Below are 19,710 nucleotides of genomic sequence, written 5' to 3'. Positions count from 1 at the left end.
AGATCACCCAAGCGCACAGATGTTTTTGATAAAGTAGTTTCCCATAGACTACCAACATCAAGCAGTGTCAGATGGAACTTTCAAAGCTGTGCCGTCAATACAGTGTTTGAGCACAGAGAGGACCTCATCCGCTGTTTTGAAACCATGCGAGACTCAGGTGACTTTGACCCTGTTACCATGAGAGAGGCAGCAGTCTTTGCTGTGTTGCTGGAGGATCATGATTTTAAATATTTTCTGACACTTTTCCACAACATCCTGCCGCATATGGACCTCCTCTATGCCAAACTCCAGAAGAAGGACTTAGATTCAGTCCACATTAAGGGGAGCATCCAGCAGTTCCAGCGGGACATACAGAAGATCAGGTAGCAGCCAAATTCCTCCTTTTCCATGTGTTGTTGTTGTTATTATTATTATTTTTTATTATTATTATTGCTCATACATTTTGCAGAGATTCTATCCCATCCCTGTTTGACCAAAGCAGTCAAGGTGGTTCTCAAGAGGCGGGGCTCGCTGAATCCAAGAGAACATAAACGCATTGCAGCCGAGGTGAGTTTTTATTTGTTGCAATATTTGTCTTTTTGATAGCTCCCTTATATATATTCATATAAAAATGATGTGATCTAAAAGGATTTGTTATTCCCTCTAGTGGATAAAATTGGTATTACAGCATTCATCTGCGTTAGCTGCCTGAGCATCAGAAATGCATGAAACGTGACATATTTACTAAGAATGTCTTACCCATGTGTATAGAGTTCTGAAAAATTATGGATTCAAAACCACTGAAACTGATCTCCCTTTATAACTTAAAACTGAACATTTTAAAATGACCAGTTTTAAGTTATGAAGGGAGATCATTTTCAGTGTTTTTGAATCCATAATTTCTCTGAACTCTATACACATGGATAAGACATTCTTAGTAAACATGTCAAGTTTCATGCATTTCCCATGGTCAGGGAGCCAACAGAGATGACATTGACATTTTGTCATCAATACTTAAGTTTTTATCCTTTACTCTATAGGTCTGTGATACCATACTATTACACACCATGCGACGTTTCTCTTTCACAAACCACCTTGTTAGTGCCACCTTGCTTCAAGCAGACAGGTCTGAACAGTACACAATGGAGTTTCCGGAGGATGCACTGAGTAAGACTTTGAAGGCCTATCCACTGCTCAATAACAATAAGTTAAAGACAGAGCTTGGTCTCATCTTTCGCACAGAAGAGTTCAGAAGGTGTAATGGTTCTGTGGACCTATTCCAGCTGTTTGTGGAGAACAATCTTGCTAATGTATTTAGAGAGACTGTCACTCTGCTAAAGATCCTCATCACCACACCCATGACCAGGCCCGGACTGGGACAAAAAATAGGCCCAGGCATTGTAGACTGAGCAGCCAACTTTTCAAGGGGGACTGGGTGGGGGTGGGGGGATTGTGGGATCGTCGATAGACATTCGCGGGGGTGGCTGGTGTCGGTCCTCCACCTGTAATGTGCAGGGACATTGTGATATAAAGGGGACTGCACTGTAAAAGGGGCACTGCAATGATTACAGTTCAGTCCCCTTTATATTACGATGTCCCAATCCTATGGTGGCCATACAATGCTAGTACTGTCTGTCTCCTATTGTGCCCACACTGCCCAGTGACACTGACCTGCTCTCTCTCCGGTGGTGCTGGACAGCATGGCGCTCTCCCTCTGGTGGTGCTGGACAGCGTGGCTCTCTCTGGTAGTGCGGGTACAGCGTGGCTCTCTCTCTGGTGGTGCGGGTACAGCGTGGCTCTCTCTCTGGCGGTGCGGGTACAGCGTGGCTCTCTCTCTGGTGGTGCGGGTACAGTGTGGCTCTCTCTGCGGTGGTGCTGGATAGCATGGCGATCTCCCTCTGGTGGTGCTGGACAGCGTGGCTCTCTCTGGTGGTGCGGTTACAGCATGGCTCTCTGGTGGTGCGGGTACAACGTGGCTCTCTCTGGTGGTGCGGGTACAGCGTGGCTCTGTCTGGTGGTGCGGGTACAGCGTGGCTCTCTCTCTGGTGGTGTGGGTACAGCGTGGCTCTCTCTCCGGTGGTGCTGGACAGCATGGAGCTCTCCCTCTGGTGGTGTGGGTACAGCGTGGCTCTCTATTTGGTGGTGCGGTTACAGCATGGCTCTCACTCTGGTGGTGCGGTTACAGCGTGGCTCTCTCTCTGGTGGTGCGGGTACAACGTGGCTCTCTCTGGTGGTCTGGGTACAGCGTGGCTCTCCCTCTGGTGGTGCTGGACAGCGTGGCTCTCTCTGGTAGTGCGGGTACAGCGTGGCTCTCTCTCTCTGGTGGTGCAGGTACAGCGTGGCTCTCTCTCTGGTGGTGCGGGTACAGCGTGGCTCTCTCTCTGGTGGTGTGGGTACAGTGTGGCTCTCTCTCCGGTGGTGCTGGATAGCATGGCGATCTCCCTCTGGTGGTGCTGGACAGCGTGGCTCTCTCTGGTGGTGCGGTTACAGCATGGCTCTCTGGTGGTGCGGGTACAACGTGGCTCTCTCTGGTGGTGCGGGTACAGCGTGGCTCTCTCTGGTGGTGCGGGTACAGCGTGGCTCTCTCTGGTGGTGCGGGTACAGCGTGGCTCTCTGGTGGTGCGGGTACAGCGTGGCTCTCTCTCCGGTGGTGCTGGACAGCATGGAGCTCTCCCTCTGGTGGTGTGGGTACAGCGTGGCTCTCTATTTGGTGGTGCGGTTACAGCATGGCTCTCACTCTGGTGGTGCGGTTACAGCGTGGCTCTCTCTCTGGTGGTGCGGGTACAACGTGGCTCTCTCTCTGGTGGTCTGGGTACAGCGTGGCTCTCCCTCTGGTGGTGCGGGTACAGCATGGCTCTCTCTCTCTCTGGTGGTGTGGGTACAGCGTGGCTCTCTCTCTGGTGGTGTGGGTACAGCGTGGCTCTCTCTCTGGTGGTGCGGGTACAGCATGGCTCTCTCTCTCTCTGGTGGTGTGGGTACAGCGTGACTCTCTCTCTGGTGGTACGGGTACAGCATGGCTCTCTCTCTCTGGTGGTGTGGGTACAGCGTGGCTCTCTGGTGGTGTGGGTATAGCGTGGTGGTGGCGCTTTCTCCCTGGTGGTGTGGGTACAGCATGGCTCTCTCTCCCCCAGCACAGTCCTCTCTTTTTCTTTAGTAGTCACTCAGCTTTTCCTGGGTTCCAGGCTCTTACTCTTTTCCCCAGCAGAGTGCATGCTGGGGGCTGAAGTCTGCTGCCTGTGGACAACAATGGGGCTTACAATTCTCCAGTACTGCATGTCCCATGATGCATTGCTAGCCAATGGGGACAGAAAATCGGCAACAAGCTGGGCAGCCAATCAAGATGAGAGCCGCGCTCTGCTGACAGGAGGGGGGGTGAGCGAGGGAGATACGCGGACATCCCGCAGCTCGCCTTCCCCTTGTCATAGCGCGGCCGCTTGTGACAAGGCGAACAGCACCGCCTCCCCATTGTGACCTCTAACTCGGCTTCTCCGTCCCTCCTTCTCTCCTGGAATCCTGGTTGCCAGGTGCCTGTCGGCTGCGGAGCGCATGCGCGAAGTGGCAGCCTGGGTTGCCATGGATGGGCTTAGTAGGCAGAGAATGCCTCCGCTCCTCCCACCACCACGAGTGGCCGGCCCTGCATGTCCCTGCATGCAACGCAGAACATCAGCGGCCGGCCCTGCATGTCGGACCCGCGGCTGTGGCTGGCCCTGCATGTCACAGCCAGACATGCGGCCTGGAGGTCCCTGGCCCACCGGGCAAATGCCCGGTCTGCCCTATGGCCAGTCCGGGCCTGCCCATGACCACAGCAGAAGCTGAGAGGTGCTTCTCAACCTTAAAAAGGATTATGACTTTTCTGAAAAATAGCATGACCCAGGAAAGGCTGAATGCATTGGCCATGCTGTCAATGGAAAAGAGAGTGTTGACAGAGATGACTGACTTCAACCAGAAGGTCACTGAGAAATTTGCAAGCCAGAAAGAAAGGAGAGCAAAATTTATTTTCAAATAGTTCTATTGGCGCTAATGTGAATGTGGCATGCATTTGTATTCAGTCACCTTTACTCCGATTCAGAGTTTTTTTGTTGTTTGTTGTACAATAAAGTTTGTTTGCTGTTTTAAAAAAATTCACTGATTCATGGTACATTTATTGCATTCTTTAACAGTTGACTTAAACATTAACATTTTCAATATTTTATCTAGATATATAATCTGTCCTGTGATCTGAGCTGTATACTCCTGACACTATGGGTTGAAGCACGTGGAATACAGGGGATGGAGTGGGTGGATTATATAAGGGTTGTGGTTTATGAGAAGTGGGAGGGGTCAAAAATGATGGGCGGGGTCTGGCGCCCCCCCATCCAAAAACTTCGCCAGCCGCCACTGGAATGGGACAACATTCCTCTCCCAAAACTCCAGCCTGTTTACAGATTGTTGTTAAACTAAGAGAGGATGCTACACTGTTGTAAACATGGCCCTGTCCCAACTTTTTTTGTAATTGGGACTGTACTTTGCCAGCTTTTTGTTGCCCTGTCCCAACTTTTTGAGACATGTTGCTTCCATCAATTTCAAAAGTTGCTGTATTTGTTTCCATTGTGAATAAAATATGGGTTTATGGGAGTTGCAGATCATTGCATTCTGTTTTATTTAGATTTTACACAGCATCACAACTTTTTTGGAAATGGGGTTGTAAAAATCATTTTTTTATAGTATTTTTAAGCAAAAATTCTGATGAGTTTTAATCCAACGCATACTGATGGTATCAACTGGGCCTTAACTCAACTACTTATGGTGGTAACAATACTTTTAATTAGGAACAATTCCGAGTTCCAGTAACTTTCAGTAACTTTCCAAACTTTCAGTAAAGTTTCCAAAAATCAGTAACTTGACAAGTCTGAATGAATAAATGTCTGACATGTCACAATGTACAGGAACAATATAACTACCAAAAAAGTTGCACCTTTCATCGTTAAAGATCAAAAAGAGGCAAAAGGGACCCTTTCCGCTGCCTTCCCTCCCCCACTACTTTTTTTTTATTGAAACATTCTATCTTTGTAGCATGTCGCAAAGTTACAGGTAGCAGAAGAAGTCTGTTCCCTGCAACCTAGCATGAAGATAAAAAGTCCAGAATATAAAGCCTACTGTAAATGCACCTTGGATTTCTATGATTGTGAGTTAGGATTTTAGTCCAGGAAGTAAAAACTGGCTCTGGATGATTATAAATAAAGATGGTACCTGCCTTCTACGTAAAAGGGTAGTTGGAGACATTGTCAGGAGGAGTACTGTGATCCTAATGAGATGTAAGAGATACTTGCAAGTGTCACATTATGATGTTGCATAGCATCTATGCAAGTACCATGAAAAAACATATCTGATGCTATAGTAACCACTTCAACACTGGAAGGATTTGCCCCCTTCCTGACCAGAGCACTTTTTGCGATTCGGCACTGCGTTGCTTTAACTGACAATTGCGCGGTCATGCAACATGGCTCCCAAACAAAATTGACATGCTTTTTTCCCCACAAATATAGCTTTCTTCTGTTGGTATTTGATCACCTCTGCGGTTTTTATTTTTTGCACTATAAACAAAAAAAGAGCAACAATTTTGAAAAAAAAGCAATGTTTTTTACTTTTTGCTATAATAAATATCCCCAAAAAATATATAAATTTTTTTTTTCCCTCAGTTTAGGCCGATATGTATTCTTCTACATATTTTTGGTAAACAAATTGCAATAAGCGTTTATTGATTGGTTTGCGCAAAAGTTATAGCATCTACAAAATAGGGGATAGTTTTATGGCATTTTTATTAATATTTTTTTTTTACTAGTAATGGCGGCTATCAGTGATTTTTATTGTGACTGCATCATTATGGACACTTTTGGCGCTATTTTGGGACCATTCACGTTTATACAGTGATCAGTGCGATTAAAAATGCACTGATTACTGTGTAAATGTGACTGGCAGTGAAGGGGTTAACCAGGAGGGGGCGCTGCATGGGTTAAATGTGTCCTAGGGAGTGATTCTAACTGTGGGGGGGGTGGGTTATGGGTGACACGACACTGATCAGTGCTCCCGATTACAAGGAGCTGTGATCAGTGTCCTGTCACTAGGCAGAATGGGGAAATGCTTGTTTACATCAGCATTTCCCCGTTCTTCCTCTCCATGAGACGATCGCGGGTATCCCCACGGACATCGAATCCGCGGAACCCGCGGTCGGACTCACGGAGCTTGCGGCGGGCACGCGCCCGCTATCCGGACCTCGCAAGATCACGTACAGCTACGTGATTTCGCGCAGCGGAGACAACCTGCCGCAGTATAACTGTGGCGGCTGGTCCACAAGCGGTTAATAATACATTTTGAATTGAAGTTTTTACATGCATTATTAGCATTGAGACATTGTATATACCAATTGGAGACTTTATGGCATTTATGTAACTGAACCCCACAGTGATGTTATTAATATTCCAAGGCCATTGAGCAAATACTGAGCATGGGCACAGTTTTTCCACCATTACCTTGTAAGCTAACAATCTTTAGGCTGATCTCCAGTACATAACATGTTTGGGAGATCAAGTTTCATGAAATATATACTGTATGTTAAGAACCAATGCAATGTACAGTCATGGCCAAAAATATTGGCACCCCTGCATTTGTCAGATAGTGCACCACTTCGACCAGAAATTGTTGCAATTACAAATGTTTAGGCATTCTCATGTTTACTTATTTTGTTTGTATTGGTATGACACAAAAAAGTGGAGAAACAAAAGGCCAAATCTGACACATTCCATGAAAAACTCCAAAAATGGACTGGACAAGATCATTGGCACCTTCAATTTAATATTTGGTAGCACACCCCTTGAAAAAAAATAACTGAAATCAATCGCTTTCTGTAACCATCAATGAGTTTTACACCTCTCTACTGGAAATTTGGACCGCTCTTCTTGCTCCCAGTCTCTCAGATTGGAAGGGTTCCTTTCCCCAACTGCTGTTTTGAGATCTTTCCACAGGTGTGCTATGGGATTTAGATCTGGACTCATTGCTGGCCAGTTCAGTACTCTCCAGCGTTTTGTCCTAAACAATTTCTGGGTGCTTTGGATCATTGTCCTGCTGTAAGAACCATGACCTCTGACGGAGACCCAACCTTCTGACACTGGGCCCTACATTGCACCCCAGAATTTTTTATTCTTTAGATTTCATAATGCCATGCACACGGTCAAGACATTCAGTGCCTGAAGCAGCAAAGCAATCCCAAAACATAACCACACAACAGAAAGGTTGAGTAAATTTTTTGCCATTTTGAACTGGTTGCTGGTGTTGCCAGCACTTGTTAATTGATACAGGTGATTTTAATTACAAATTACAGGAGCATCACAAACTTGGAATGCAATTATTTCTTTCTTCAATTTTGAGAAGGTGCCAATAATTTTGTCCAGTCCATTTCTGGAGTTTTGTGTGGAATGTGTCAGATTTGGCTTTTTGTTTCTCCACATTTTTGTGTCATACCAATACAAACAAAATAAATAAACATGAGCATGCCTAAACATTTGTAATTGCAACAATATTTCTGGGTGAAGTGGTGCATTATCTGACAGAAATGCAAGGGTGCCAATATTTTTGTACATGACTGTAGGTATTTACCTACGTAGCCTTGAGGAAAAGGGTTTAACTGAAACTTCTGCACAAATTAAATGGTTAAATACTAGAGGCTGTGAGCTGTTTTGGAACTTTTGATTTGAATCTTCAAGAAAGAGCATACAGAAGTCTGCTAAAAACAAGTCAGGTGCTGCATTCACACACTGCTAATTGATTTCAGAGAGTAGTACTGACACTGCCATAAATTATATACAAATACGGTTTCTTTCTTTTTAGTAAATATGAAAAAAACAAATCCATAGCTCACTAACAAGATGGCTAACAAGTCTTATAAACCCACCTAGGTTGCTTTGTGAGTAAATCAGCTATATTCCCTCTATTGGTTCCCAAACTCCATTCATCATTTGAAATCTCATGGTCAGAAAAGTGAAAAACACTTGAGTATAAATAGCAACATGACCTGGAGAAACTAAAGTAAATTAAGCTAACTATTACATGGTAAGAGAAGGCAAAGAACATTCCATTCCAGCTTTTTGCTGATTATTACACATTAATTATAGAACCATCCCTAATGTAAAGTGGATGAAAATTATTTAGGCACCTGAATGACACTTCTTTTCACTGATTAGTACCCCCTATGAATAACTTCAGTATTTAACAATGATTACTTCTGCATTATCCTTTAACATAAGCACTATTTTAACAGTTAAATCATAAAGGATGCCAAGCTTACAAAGCTATTACAGTGATTTAATTCTAGTTGAAATCAATAAGCCTACGTTAATCTAAAGCATATTTTTTCAACCCAACACAACCATGAAATCAAAAACAAAAATTATTAAATCTACGCTCCAGATACTTAAATCATAGCAGGCTGGCTTCAGAAATCATTTAGAGAAAAAAAAAAAAGAAACTAAAAACAAAAGCACTACTGTACACTGATCTGAAATAATCAAATAAACAGGCCTACCTGTTTGTGCGTATGAAAGAAACTCAGCTGAAATGTGCACTGAACATTCCCTAGAAGACTCAAAGCTTCACCTTGCTAAATGTGTGGTACACTGCCATGAAGTAAAACAATTTCAAAGACTTCACTGGTATGTGGTCTTTTTTTTTTTTTTTTTTTTGCACTTGGCACGGTATGCCATGTCTAACTTGTTGTATTCACTGGATCGTTTCACAACTGATTATATGCGGGACAATGAAATAAAAGCTAGACAAACTACATGACAGCTAATAATTCAGAAGATATTGCTGAAAATGTGACAACATAGTATGTACAAAAGCAACATCTCACCTAGTGGCATGTGTATCTTATAGATCAGTCTGCCAAATACTGAGTTTCAGACTTTTTTTGTGACTTAATTTGTGTTCTTTCTGTACGTCACATAGATGTAAACAACACACTGAAACAATTGCACATTCAACTACCTCTGTTTCAAATTAAACTAGCATAACACCAACCTAGCATGTATAGGCTCTTTTTGTAAGCATATTTTTAGGGATGCCTAAAAAAAAATAACAGCATTAACTGGACACACCTTTTACATTTGCAAAACCTGATTCAAAGTGGAAATCAAACACTAAAATTGTTACTAAACTGTCATGGCCGGGTCCTGATGGTCTACCCGTCGAATTTTATCGGTCTCATTTGGACCTACTGGCCCCCCTGTTGGCGGACCTGTATACCCGATGTCTGGAGGAGGGAGAGCTCCCACCCTCTATGGCAGATGCGCACATTATTCTAATCCTTAAGCCCAATAAAGATCCCAAACAGTGCGCCTCATACAGGCCCATTGCACTTCTTAACATTGATTTCAAAATCTTATCTAAACTAATTACTGTTATGCCCCGTACACACGGTCGGACTTTGTTCGGACATTCCGACAACAAAATCCTAGGATTTTTTCAGACGGATGTTGGCTCAAACTTGTCTTGCATACACACGGTCACACAAAGTTGTCGGAAAATCCGATCGATATGAACGCGGTGACGTAAAACACGTACGTCGGGACTATAAACGGGGCAGTGGCCAATAGCTTTCATCTCTTTATTTATTCTGAGCATGCGTGGCACTTTGTCCGTTGGATTTGTGTACACACGATCGGAATTTCCGACAACGGATTTTGTTGTCGGAAAATTTTATCTCCTGTTCTCCAACTTTGTGTGTCGGAAAATCCGATGGAAAATGTCCGATGGAGCCCACACACGGTCCGAATTTCCGACAACACGCTCCGATCGGACATTTTCCATCGGAAAATCTGACCGTGTGTGCGGGGCATTAGACTCAACTCACTTCTGCCCTCTATTGTAGACACAGATCAGACTGGGTTCATGGCACATAGGTCAACAGATATTAACCTCCGCAGATTATTCACCAATTTACATGCCATACATGACAATGTGGGCACTAGAACGGTTGCCTCCTTCGATATCGAAAAGGCATTCGATTCAATCGAATGGCCATTTCTCTGGGAAGCTCTGCGGAGGATGGGATTTCCGTTGGTTTTTATTGCCTGGCTGCAAACTTTATACAAATCCCTGAAGGCAGCAATCAGATTGGGAGGTAGTGTTTCTCCCCCCTTCCCGCTGTCCAGGGGTACCAGGCAGGGCTGCCCCCTCTCTCCGGCATTATTCGCAATAGCTATGGAACCGGTGGCGGAGGCATTGCGGGTCTCACCCCATATAAAAGGATTAAAAATAGCCTGGCTGGAGGAGAGGGTAGCTCTGTATGCGGACGACCTCCTGCTCTTTCTGAATGACACGGACTCCTCTCTTAGAGGAGCGCTGCAAGTATTGACTGAATTCTCCAAGGTAACAGGATTAAGGGTGAACTGGACAAAATCCCAGTTGCTGGCTATTGACACTGAGGCAAAAAGACTGGCCCCGCAGGCTCTGCAGATGCAATAGGTGGACGAAATGGTGTACTTGGGGGTACGCATCTCGAGAGATGCTTCCAGCTTTATCCCCCTTAACCTAGACCTGGTGGTCCAAGTAGTCAAGGCCAAACTCAAAGCTTGGGAGAACCTTCCTCTATCCCTATTAGGCCGCATTAACTTAATTCAAATGAAAATCATACCTAAATTTACATACCTATTTCGTAATTCCCCACAATGGATACCTTGCTCATTTTTCACGAAATTGAACCAAATTTTCTCCTCCTTCCTCTGGGGTCCAAATCCCCCTAGATTTAAACTCTCCACACTAATGCGTCCGGTGTCGCAGGGGGGGCTGGCTTTTCCAGACTGCCAGAAATATTTTCTGGCAGCCCAGCTGGTCACGGCAGTTTGGTGGATAGTACCGGATGCGTCCAACCCCGCTGCGGTTCTGGAGGCTGCGGTGGTTCGCTCTGTGGAAGCCCTTACACATTTACCCCTTCGAGGTCCCAAGGCTCCATATGATTTGACCACCTCCATGCACACGACTCTAAGGGCCTGGAGGGCAGGACTGGAACTTGAGAAGTTCCCACGAAATGCAGTCTCCCCGCACACCCCCCTTTGGAACAACCCTTCCCTACCCCATCTCTACTCATTACCAGACCCTAAAATATGGGCCAAATGCGGTATTAAACTGATATCTGACCTCACCACCGGCACCGCCATACACCCCTTCAATCACCTGGTATTCCAATACAATGTGCCTCCCTCGCATCTATTTCGCTATATGCAACTGTCTCATGCGTTTAAAGCCCAAATAATACCCAACGACACGCAAATAGTGCAATCCGATCTGGAGAGGGTCACAAGATATGAATGCACCAAGAAACCGACCTCAGTCCTTTATGCACATCTCCTCAGAGTTTCCTCTCCAGATCTGTCAAAGCTCTGGCAGCGATGGACACAGGATATCCCGACACTAGACTCCGAGGATTGGGAGGACATGTGGGAATTCCCCTTCAAAATCCTGGTCTCACTTCAAGACCGCCTCATACAATACAAAATACTACATCGGGCATATCTCACCCCATATAGATTGCATAAGATGAGAACCTCCCTGTCCTCGGAGTGTTGGAGATGTACTGGGGATCCAGGTGATTTTATACACATTTTCTGGTCCTGTCCAGCAATTAAAAACTACTGGTCAGAAGTACTATCTGTAATACAAGAAGTGGTAAGAACAGATATAGCCCCAACCACGCAGATCTGCCTTCTAGGTTTAGTGGAAGAATTAGCCCCCAGGATAGCAGAAAGAACCCTCATAGGGCTCCTGCTCTTTTATGCAAGGAAAATGATCACTCTCTGTTGGAAAAAACGTGCCCCACCATCCATATTGTTATGGAAAACACATGTCAATAAAGTACTACCAGAAGGAAACCTATCAAAATAGGGGATGCCCCAAAAAATATGATAGAGTGTGGGCCAAATGGCTAGCTGAGGCCTCCCCGGCAACCGCAGACTGATTGAACAGGTACATAATACCACTCTATGGGAGAAAGGGATACTGATACATTGGTTGATTTTATGGTAATGTAATCTCTGAAATGGGTTTATTTGATATCTAATATTGTCCCTTGGGTCTCAACTGATAAATCTGATCCTGAAATACTTTAATTGAGCAGGAGCCAATACCGCACTAGGTTTGTTTGTTGTGGTTCTTTTCTTTCGGACATGCTACAGCTGTATGATATTAATGCTGGATGCAGCCAATGGCCGGCTGGCACTGACTCCTGCGTGGGTCTAGTCCCAATGCTGTGGCAGGTTTAATGTTGTTAATTGTTTGTATGTCTTATACTCAATAAAAAGATTTTCAAACTGTCATGGCCGGGGTACATAAAAATTTCATTATTCATGAATAGGGATGGGCTACCTGTTCAAGTCGAACATGAGTTCGACTCGAACATTGGCTGTTCACCCGTTCGCCGAACAGCGAACAATTTGGGGTGTTTGCGGCAAATTCGAAAAGCCGCGTAACACCCTTTAAAAGTCTATGGGAGAAATCTTAAGTGCTAATTTTAAAGGTTAATATGCAAGTTATTGTCATAAAAAGTGTTTGGGGACCTGGGTCCTGCCCCAGGGGACATGTATCAATACAAAAAAAAGTTTTTTCGGGAGCAGTGATTTTAATAATGCTTAAAGTGAAATAATAAAAGTGAAATATTCCTTTAAATTTCGTACCTGGGGGGTGTCTATAGTATGCCTGTAAAATAGCGCATGTTTCCTCTGTTTATAACAGTCCGAGAGTAAAATGACATTTCTAAAGGGAAAAAAAAGTCCTTTAAAAGTATTAGCGCTAGTGCCGGCTATTAATGAATTGTCGGTCCCGACAATACACATAAAAGTCATTGAAAAAAAAAATGCGTGGGGATCCCCCAAAATTCCATTACCAAGCCCTTCAGATCTGGTATGGATATTAAGGGGAACTTCGCGCCAACATTTAAAAAAAAAGTGGCGCGGGGTTCCCCCAAAAATCCATACCAGACCTGAAGGGTCTGGTATGGATTTTAAGGGGAACTCCGCGCCAAAATTAAAAAAAAAATGGCATGGGGTCCCCCCAAAAATCCACACCAGACCCTTATCCAAGCACGCAACCTGGCAGGCCGCAGGAAAAGGGGGGAGAGAGCGCCCCCCCCTCCTGAACCGTACCAGGCCACATGCCCTCAACATGGGGAGGATGTCCCCATGTTGATGGGGACAAGGGCCTCATCCCCACAACCCTTGCCCGGTGGTTGTGGGGGTCTGCGGGCGGGGGACACCCAGATCCCAGCCCCCCATGTGAATTGGTAAGGGGTACATGTGGCCTGGTATGGTACAGGGGGGGCGCTCTCTCGTCCCCCCTCTTTTCCTGCGGCCTGCCAGGTTGCATGCTCGGATAAGGGTCTGGTGTGGATTTTTTTGGGGAACCCCACGCCATTTTTTTTTAAATTGTGGTGCGGAGATCACCTTAAAATCCATACCAGAGGTCTGGTAATGGAATTTTGGGGGACCCCCACGCATTTTTTTTACATTTTTCAATGACTTTCAATGACTTTTATGTGTATTGTCGGGACCGACAATTCATTAATAGCCGGCACTAGCTCTAGTACTTTTAAAGAACTTTTTTTCCCTTTAGAAATGTCATTTTACTCTCGGACTGTTATAAACACGGGAAACATGCGCTACTTTACAGGTATACTATAGACACCCCCCAGGTACAAAAAAATGGACGTTTTTAAAACTTTCTTTTGCATTGATACATGTCCCCTGGGGCAGGACCCGGGTCCCCAAACACTTTTATGACAATAACTTGCATATTAACCTTTAAAATGAGCACTTTTGATTTTTCACGTTCGTGTCCCATAGACTTTAATGGTGTTCGCGTGTTCGAACAAATTTTTTGCTTGTTCGCATTTTCTAGATGCGAACCAAACAGGGGGGTGTTCAGCCCATCCCTATTCATGAAACACTCAGCCAAGGAGTTGTCATATCAGGGGACATTTTCCTCCACCAGAGGAAAGGTTAATTGGATTATCCTCTCCAGTGGAGGATGAAAGTCCATATACAAGCCTTATGTTCAAACAGAATAACCTGAACAATGGTGCCACGTTACACGAAACCAACTGACAATGGTCAAACTGGTGTTTTCAGATCCAGAGATCAAGGCCCTTGATCAAAGGAAAATACGTAGCCCCATTGTTTCAAAGGGTGGGATTGTCTCTTTAATAAGAACCTAGTGTTGACTCAGTTTGTTTTTCCAGAACAGTGGTGTAGACACACAGTTAACCATACATCAAATAGCCAAGTTTCAGCTCAGACAGAAACTGAAAGAAAAAAACTGAAAGAAAAAAAAAATATATATGTATATTAATTTTAGTTACATTTTGTAAGGTTAAATGTTTACTGGAGTCATCCACCTATTGGACAAGGACTTGACACCCATCTCTTATGGTTAAAAGGGTGTGTTGTTTTATTCCATAAATCTCTGTCAACCTCAATATAGTTGTTTAAAAATTCTTATAGCCAGCAAAGTACAAGAGATGGGAACAGCGTACAACCAGACATGAAGGCAAGCGATCACCACATTATCGTAACATGAAACATATTAAAATACATTTCATCATAATACAAGACATCATATTCTGATTACACCTTTTCCATGATCACAGATGGGCGGGTGAGAATTAGGGCAGTTACCTCCCATATTTGGAACCATGCAATCATGAGATGGTAAACATGAGGAGAGGGAGGTAACCATCCAACAATTACAATGCAGCCTACAAAAAGAGAAACACACATGATTGAGGGTAATAAGTGACCACTCCCCATCTCGTTGCTGTTAGGATGAATCAAATACACATCCTTTCCTTTTAAAAGAGTGGTGAGATACCGACCATATAAATATTGATCAATTTTTTCTTCCCAAAATTACAGTAATCGTATTTTACTGTTTATATATTAATCGTATCAAGTACTGTGTGAAGGGTAGTTTAGTATTTAATAATTGTCCCACATTATTTGTCTTGCCGTGTGTTGAAGCTGTGTATGGGTGAAATTAAGATCAACCTGTATTGCAACTAACTTTATTGTGGTCCCAGGGAAAATATTTATTGCCCAATAGAATCTGGTAGCCCTGTTAAATTAAGACTTCTTTCAAATTGATAATATCTATCTGTTGGCTCCGCAAGACATAATTTCGGCCTTTGTTCCAGCCGGAGAAAGTCAGAAAATTGTCTTCCGAGCTGCAAGAGATATTGTGTTTTTGAATTTAACCACTTCAGCCCCGGAAGGATTTAACCCCTTCCTGACCAGAGCACTTTTTACAATTTGGCACTGTGTCGCTTTAACTGCTAATTGCGCGGTCATGCAATGCTGTACCCAAACGAAATTTGCGTCCTTTTCTTCCCACAAATAGAGCTTTCTTTTGATGGTATTTGATCACCTCTGCCGTTTTTATTTTTTGCGCTATAAACGGAAAAAGACCAAAAATTTTGAAAAAAAATGATATTTTCTACTTTTTGTTATAAAAAAAAATCCAATAAACTCAAGTTTAGTCATACATTTAGGCCAAAATGTATTCAGCCACATGGCTTTGGTAAAAAAAATGTCAATAAGTGTATATTTATTGGTTTGCGCAAAAGTTATAGCGCCTACAAACTAGGGTACATTTTCTGGAATTTACACAGCCTTTAATTCATGACTGCCTATGTCATTTCTTGAGGTGCTAAAAAGGCAGGGCAGTACAACCCCCCCCCCCCAAATGACCCCATTTTGGAAAGCAGACCAAAGAAATTGCTGAGAGGTATGTTGAGCCCATTGAATATTATTTTTTTTGTCCCAAGTGATTGAATAATGACAAAAAAAAAAATTACAAACAGTTGTCACTAAATGATATATTACTCACACAGGCCATGGGCATATGTGGAATTGCACCCCAAAATACATTCAGCTGCTTCTTCTGAGTACGGGGATACCACATGTGAGGGACTTTTTGTGAGCCTAGCCGCATACGGGGCCCCGAAAACCAATCACCGCCTTCAGGATTTCTAAGGGCGTAAATTTTTGATTTCACTCCTCACTACTTATCAGTTTTGAAGGCCATAAAATGCCCAGATGGCACAAAACCCCCCCAAATGACCCCATTTTGGAAAGTAGACACCCCAAGCTATTTTCTGAGGGGCATGTTGAGTCCATGGAATATTTTATATTTTGACACAAGTTGCAGGAAAGTGACAAATTTTTTTTTTTTTTTTTTGCACAAAGTTGTCACTAAATGATATATTGCTCACACAGGCCATGGGCATATGTGGAGCTGCACCCCAAAATACATTTAGCTGCTTCTCCTGAGTATGGGAATACCACATGTGTAGGACTTTTTGGGAGCCTAGCCGCGTACGGGGCTCCGAAAACCAATCACCGCCTTCAGGCTTTCTAAGGGCGTAAATTTTTGATTTCACTGCCTATCACAGTTTCGGAGGCCATGGAATGCCCAGGTGGCACAAACCCCCCCAAATGACCACATTTTGGAAAGTAGACACCCCAAGCTATTTGCTAAGAGGCATGGTGAGTATTTCGCAGCTCTCATTTGTTTTTGAAAATTAAGAAAGGCAAGAAAAAAACATTTTTTTTTCTTTTTTCAATTTTCAAAACTTTGTGACAAAAAGTGAGGTCTGCAAAAAACTCACTATACCTCTCAGCAAATAGCTTGGGGTGTCTACTTTCCAAAATAGGGTCATTTGGGGGGGTTTTGTGCCACCTGGGCATTCCATGGCCTCCGAAACTGTGATAGGCAGTGAAGAGTGAAATCAAATATTTACGCCCTTAGAAAGACTGAAGGCGGTGCTTGGTTTTCGGGGTCCCGTACGCAGCTAGGCTCCCAAAAAGTTTCACACATGTGGTATCCCCATACTCAGGAGAAGCAACAGAATGTATTTTGGGGTGTAATTTCACATATTCCCATGGCATGTTTGAGCAATATATCATTTAGTGAAAACTTTGTGCAAAAAAAAAAAAAATTTATCTTTTTCCCGCAACTTGTGTCACAATATAAAATATTCCATGCACTCGACATGCCTCTCAGCAAATAGCTTGGGGTGTCTACTTTCCAAAATGGGGTCATTTGGGGGGGTTTTGAACTGTCCTGGCATTTTATGCACAACATTTAGAAGCTTATGTCACACATCACTCACTCTTCTAACCACTTGAAGACAAAGCCCTTTCTGACACTTTTTGTTTACATGAAAAAATTATTTTTTTTTGCAAGAAAATGACTTTTAATCCCCAAACATTATATATTTTTTTAAAGCAAATGCCCTACAGATTAAAATGGTGGGTGTTTCATTTTTTTTTTCACACAGTATTTGCGCAGCGATTTTTCAAATGCATTTTTTTGGGAAAAAACACACTTTTTAAAATTTTAATGCACTAAAACACACTATATTGCCCAAATGTTTGATGAAATAAAAAAGATGATCTTAGGCCGAGTACATGGATACCAAACATGACATGCTTTAAAATTGCGCACAAACGTGCAGTGGCGACAAACTAAATACATTTTTAAAAGCCTTTACAGGTTACCACTTTAGATTTACAGAGGAGGTCTACTGCTAAAATTACTGCCCTCGATCTGACCTTCGCGGTGATACCTCACATGCATGGTGCAATTGCTGTTTACATTTGATGCCAGACCGACGCTTGCGTTCGCCTTTGCGCGAGAGCAGGGGGGAACAGGGGTGCTTTTTTTTTTTTCTTTATTATTTTTTTGCTTTTTTATCTTATTTTTAAACTGTTCCTTTCATTTTTTTTTTAATCATTTTTATTGTTATCTCAGTGAATGTAAATATCCCCTATGATAGCAATAGGTAGTGACAGGTACTCTTTTTTGAAAAAATTGGGGACCCTAGATCTCTCCTCTGCCCTCAATGCATCTGACCACACCAAGATCGGTGTGATAAAATGCCTTCCCAATTTCCCAATGGCGCTGTTTACATACGGCGAAATCGAAGTCATGAAATGCTCGTAGCTTCCGGTTTCTTAGGCCATAGAGATGTTTGGAGCCACTCTGGTCTCTGATCAGCTCTATGGTCAGCTGGCTGAATCACCGGCTACATTCTCAGGTTACCTGTTGGGACAGGAGAGCCAGAGAAAAACATGGAAGACGGTGGGGGGGGCATTCCCTCCCACAGCTTGTAAAAGCAGTCTAGAGGCTAATTAGCTGCTAGGATTGCTTTTACATGAAAGCCGACCGCTGGCTGAAAAGAATGATACCAAGATGGTACCTAAACCTGCAGGCATCATTCTGGTATAACCACTTAAAGTCCAGCAACATACCAGTATGTTGCTGGTCCTTGTTGGGCATATATTGTAATCTTTTTTTTTCATGCAGCCTGTGGGCTGAACAAAAAAAAGAGATTGATCAGTGGGTATGCCCACCATTAGAATACCTCCCTTCATCCACCCACTTCTAACGATGGGCATACATGCAACATTTATATATGCCGAAACAGGGGGGCATCCGCCCCAAAAGTTAGGAGCAAATCGCTCCTCTGCCCCTGCTGCCCCCATGCTTCGGCATATATCACCTGTAACTTTTGTAACTGTAACTGGTTCCAGGTTCGGGTCTCTCAAAATGCGATGGCATCTTGGGAGACTCTGTGTTAGTGTGCCTAGTCTGTGCAATGCTGTACCCTACGCTAATACTCAACTAGTGTATGGCAGCGTTTAAAACATTCACCAATGCAAAGACAAGGATTGTCAGGACAGGAGGGACAATAATAGTGGGTGTCGCGCCTATATCCGCGCTTGCTGCAGACACGACATCTTTTTTGGGGGAGTTCGTTGGGTAGGGGTACTCGGGAGGACATAAAGAAAATGCCTCTCATGCAGCCAACTGCATTTGGTTGGGGATGTGAATGGGGGAAGTACAGGTGCTGCAGAAGTGGTGGGTTCCCAATTAGGATTGGCGAATGCAGCAGAAAGGGCACTATGGGCACGACGGGCCTGTGTTTGTCTTCTTCTTGGTGGCAGCAGGACACTACTTGTGCTTGCCACCTCACCAGCTTGAACTGCACTTATGGGACTCGCCACGTCACCACGTGTTACTGCAGTGCTGGTTTGACTACGACCGGGGTGTACTAGGCACTGATGCTTGCCAGTTCACCAAAACGCTACCAACAAAAAACTGTTAACGATCGCAGGGATCAGGCCTGACTCTGCGAATGCTGCAGTTATGCGTTTAGTGTTTTGTAAGTGACAGTGATCGATCGATGCTGCACTTGGGTGGGCTGGGCTGGGCCGGGCAGAGGGGCAAAACGCAGGTGCTAGCAGGTATCTGGGCTGATCCCGCTAACACTGCATTTTTGGGAACCCTAAACTGCTGGGGACGCTAGTATAGATCTGATCGGATCAGATATTGATCCGTTCAGATACTATACCACTAAGGGAGGTGTATGCTGCGTGCGTGGGTGTTAGCGGTACTGGTGCTAACCTGACGCTGCCTGGGGCGACGCAGACCCTATCTGACCCTAAAACCTAACTTGTATCACCGCCGGGTGATCAGCGGGCTAAACCTTTATTCGGTAATAAACGGCGGGTGCCCTGACACTATAAAAAATAAATGAACTAACCAGCGTCACCTGTAACAGTTATACGGTGATCACTGGTGAAAGGGTTAACTAGGGGGCAATCAAGGGGTTAAAACATTTATTAGGTAGTATATGGGGGTCCCTGTTGC

General features: G+C 44.0%; 1 protein-coding gene across 28 annotated transcripts in view; it reads right to left on the bottom strand.

The window, feature by feature from the left end:
- RIMS1 (regulating synaptic membrane exocytosis 1) overlaps positions 1-19,710 on the bottom strand; it is a 641,584-nt gene that overhangs the window by 116,256 nt on the left and 505,618 nt on the right. The window contains exon 1 of one of the 28 annotated variants that reach the window (XM_073626796.1): positions 8,537-8,947. The exons of the other annotated variants lie outside the window; for them this stretch is intronic. The gene's annotated coding sequence lies outside the window, so the exon portion shown is untranslated. Of the gene's footprint in view, positions 1-8,536; positions 8,948-19,710 lie in introns of those variants that run through there. 28 annotated transcript variants of the gene reach the window in all.

The sequence above is a fragment of the Aquarana catesbeiana genome, linkage group LG04, assembly GCF_042186555.1.
Source record: "Aquarana catesbeiana isolate 2022-GZ linkage group LG04, ASM4218655v1, whole genome shotgun sequence".
NCBI classification, from domain to species: Eukaryota; Metazoa; Chordata; class Amphibia; order Anura; family Ranidae; genus Aquarana; species Aquarana catesbeiana.
Note: the sequence above shows the minus strand (reverse complement) of the source record. Positions and strands in the feature narration are given on the sequence as shown.